The following is a 4,484-nucleotide window of genomic DNA, read 5'->3' on the forward strand; positions in this document are numbered from 1 at the left end:
GTTGTTTCACTTTTGTCACCCTTATCTGGAGGATTTTAGGTGTGTCTCTCACTGCATCTGAATCAGCTTCTGTTGGGGGGGGGGGAGGGTGATTCTTTGTGTGTCAGTCTGTGCCCTGTGTCAGGGTTCCCCAAGAACATGGAGCTGACAAGTAACACTGGTGAGTTGCATTTGAATGCAGTATGAATTTGAATAGATATATTTGATCCTCATTCTATTGTGCTATATAGATAGCAAAGTTGACAAAATGAAATGTCTGTGCTACAAAACTGAAGAAAAATGGGCAAATTTTCAATAATCCAAATTGTGAAGGAGTGTTTGGAAACCTGATCTATTGAGGGGAGCGCCTGTGATTTGCTTCAGTCATTTGTCATAGACCAATGCTGTAAATAGCCGTTTGATTACAAACCCTGTTTAGCATGGCTACATGGATAGAGTACACATATATTTTTTCTTGCTCTTTTGTCCTGTTGTCCATACACATTATTATTTTGATCTCTTATGGCTTCTGGCCACAGGAAAAATGAGTAATCTACTTGTTAAAATTCTCCCTCTCTTTTTCTGAGCTTAAGTTAAAAGATCTAATTGGGAAGCCTGAGGAATTTAGAAAATAAGATAAATATGGCACTTTTCCTAGACTGAGGGGCTATGGAGTCTGTTAAACAGAAGTTATGAGATGTGACATTTTTTTCTTGGCTCTATCAATGACCTGCTGTATTACTTTTTGGGTGACTCACAAACATCACATCTTCTGTCTGTTTTATCTAGTCAGCAGATATCACTGTATAACTGTACAGAGTTCAGTGGTCCTAATCTCAATTGGATATCTGTAGCCATTACTAAATTTATTAATAATAGATTACCTATTTGGAAAAAAGAGTGTATTGACTTTTCTTTCCCTACATAGAAGGTCCTCAATTAAACTCATTTCTAAATAGAAGGATTGAGTTATCTCCTAGCTGAGATTCTGTATAGTAGATCTTTTTCTGTAAAGCATGACTAGCTAAAATGAATCACATGATATTCCCCTCCCTGTTTTTTAATTAACAAAATGTGTAAAAGTACCAAAAGGAAACTATGTAGTTCAAGAAAGACCAGTACTTCAGACAAACAGTGAAATACTTGAAAAGGGCTTCTCACTAATACATTGTTTTAACAGTGAGTTACAAGTGAAACATCCTGGGTAAGCAGTTGGAGTTTGTCAGGTGAACTGCACTGGTGACATTTGTTTTTAACATTACTACAAATTAATATCTGAAAAAGCTTTTTAATGGGCAGAAATCAATTTTAGTGCCGTGAGAGCATAATCAGTATTACCTCTTTTTTTTAAGTTACATTTCTGTCTCTCACAATGAAGTACGAAGGCTTTGCAGCCAAATTTTCAAAAGCATGAGCTGATAATTATGTGCCTCAGCTTGGGTGCCCTACTTGATACAACTTCTGCCTGGTTTTCATACTGTGTGAAGGACCCCAAGGTCATAGTGAAGTCAGTTTCTGAGGCAAAGAAAACCCTTCATGTTTTCACAATACCTCAGATAATGGGTTCCTGATTGCAATTAGCTTTCCTGAGCTATTGCTTTACAGTCAGTTAATACTGCTAATCTGACTCCAGCTGTTCCTATTAGAAGCTTTTTCCATTTGCAGAAGATGGAGCCTGTACATATTCTGCTGTTTAATTGTACTATCCTAAATGTGATGCCACAAAAGATTGAAAGGTACTTGGACATGGTTTGGCAGGTGTTTTACAAATGGAATCACCAATCAGGCAATAAAAATTTCTTTTGATGATTTTGGCCATCTGTCCTGCGGTTGACTGGTTGGCTGGCTGCTCTTACTTTTTTCCTACAAAAAGAGTTGAATATAGAGACTTGGAGTAAACCTTAATTCCCTGCTCTTTTTTCCCTGTGTATAAACAAATGCACTAGTGTTCTTTCTACTTTACCTTCACACTTTTAAATTCTATTATTCATGACACCACATTACTGGTTAAACAGAAGAAAACTTAAAAATCTGGTACTTGCTAGGGTTCACATTAATGGTAGTTGAAAAAGAGAAGATGTGTCATCCAGCTGCGCGAATCTCATATTATCCACTGAATCTCAAACTGCTTAATCCTCTATACAACTTTTGGTATAACTGCAAGCCCTAGTTTGTGTTGATAAAAATTCACAAATAGGAGTCAGGATGTTCAACAACTGTAAAGTCAGACCACCCATACTGCTGCTTGGTGTCCTACATCATTTCCCTCAAACTACTTACTTTCCTTAGCTGGGGCTTTCTAGAAATTACATCCTAGGGTTTACAGTTTATGGAGACCTTTGTATATATCATCAGCATGTCTGGCAGCCAAGATGGTTTTGTATATTGTCAGTCTGTATTGTGATCCTGTTATAACATGTATGTTGCCTTTATGTTTGCTTGTGAAGCAAGAGCTATGTTAAATAACTTAGGATCATAGGAAAGTGAAGTTGGAAGGGACCTCAGGAGATCCTCTATTCCAACCCCCTGTTCAAGGTAGGATAACCCCAGTCAAATGTCTGTCTAACTTGCTCTTAAAAATATCTAAGGATGGAGAATCCACAGTCTCTTGTGGTGCTTAACCACCTCCATAGTGACAGAGGTTTTCCTAATTTCCAACCTAAATTTTCTCTGCTGCAGGCTAAGGCCATTGTTCCTAGTCCCATCCCGTAAAACCACAGAAAATAACTATCTCCATTCTTTTTATAATTGCCCTTCAAGTATTTGAAGTCTGTTGTCTAATCCCCCTTCAGTCTTTTCTTTTCCAGGCTAGATAATCTTAGTTCTTTTAGCTTTTCTTCATAAATCATTTTTTCCAGGCTGCCAATAATTTTTGTCACTCTCCACTGAACTCTTTGTACTCTGTCTGCATCTTTCAATGTGGACATCATTTATCATAAATCAGCATTTGCTGGTATTAATCAACAGTGAATGGAAAATAACATGATCCTGTCCATTATCTTTTGATATGACAGGCCACATGTAAATTTCAATATACCTCCACATGGAGATGCACAGTTTTACAGTGGGATTACACAGAGAAAGGGTCCAATAAAATATGCCATTCATATATTACCCCTTGCTCTTGCTCATAGTCAAACTGTCAAAGCAGCCTGGGGAAAATAATTACTACAAAGTGAAACATCAGTACTTTAAAAAACAAACAAACAATAATCAATGTTATCACAATCCATCAAATTAAGCTTCTTTTCCTTGTGCTACTGTGGTAAAAGGTATGTCTGTGTCATGCATAGGTACCAAAAGCAGAAGCTACATTAGTGCAGTACTCTGTCCATGTGAATAAGGTCTGGAATTCGGTAAGAAGCAGGATATATTAGGTCATATACTCATATCAAAATGGAGATGATGAGCATGATGCAAAAAAACAATCCAGTTAGTGCTCTGATATGTGCACCTCCCTTGTGATTTAAATCCCAGTGAATATAGCAAAGTTTTGATTTCTCCGTGCATTAGATAGACTCTACAGAGGAATAAATCTCTGGGACAGATCTTCAGCTGCTGTATATTGGTGTCATTCTAAGAACATCAATAGGCGATTTACATAAACAGAGGATGTAACCCAGGGGCAGGCAGTTATTTTGGGCAGAGGGCCACTTACCCAGTTTTGGCAAGCTGTTGAGGGCTGCATGGGTAGTCCCACCCCTTGACAGGTGCCCGCCGGCCCCCTGGTCACCATCTTGGGATCAATGTCCCAATGTCTTGGGACCAATGTCCCAGGGCCAACACCAGTGCGGCCCAAAGCGGGGCACGGGCTGGCACAGGTCTGTAGAGCTGGGCTGGGCTGCACCAGCAGGGAGAGAGGGCAAGCAGCCCCGGCTCCATAAATCCCCTGCCAGCTGGGACCCTGTGCTCCTGCCACCCTGCTCTGGGCCCCGTTGGCACTGGCCCCAGGACACTGGTGCAGGCCCCATGCTCCTGCTGTCTCCTGCACCTGCTTACTCTCAGTGCCCTCCCAGCCCTGCAATATAGGCAGGGGGCAGTGTGCAGCCCTGAGCCCCTGCTCCCCGGTAGGGAAGGAGCTGGTGCTTAGCGCGGGGAAAAGCGGCCCCTCGCCCACCCCGTGGCCAATGCTCCCTGCTGCGGCTGCTCGCAGCCTGCATGGGGCTGTTTTGAGCAGGCAGAGACAGCCCCACATGGGCTGTGAGCAGCTGCAGCTAGGGGCAGGCAAGGGGCCACTTTTCCCCGGCACTCAGCACCAGCTTGCAACCCATCACCACTGCCAACCTGGGCCCTGCGCTGGCTCTGGGCTTGCCCATCGGGCCTGTGTGTGGAAAGTGGCCCCTCCACTTGCTGTGCTGGGCAGCATTTGCTGCTGATGCTGCCTGCCCGGAGCTCATGTGCTGGGCAGCCCAGAGGCGGTGGTGGCAAACACTGCCTGGCACAGCAAGTTTCATAGTTTCATAGTTTCTAGGGTCGGAAGGGACCTGAGCAGATCATCTAGTCCG

This window comes from Crocodylus porosus, unplaced genomic scaffold (genome assembly GCF_001723895.1).
Source record: "Crocodylus porosus isolate Cpor-Errol unplaced genomic scaffold, CroPor_comp1, whole genome shotgun sequence".
In the NCBI taxonomy this organism is placed as follows: domain Eukaryota; kingdom Metazoa; phylum Chordata; order Crocodylia; family Crocodylidae; genus Crocodylus; species Crocodylus porosus.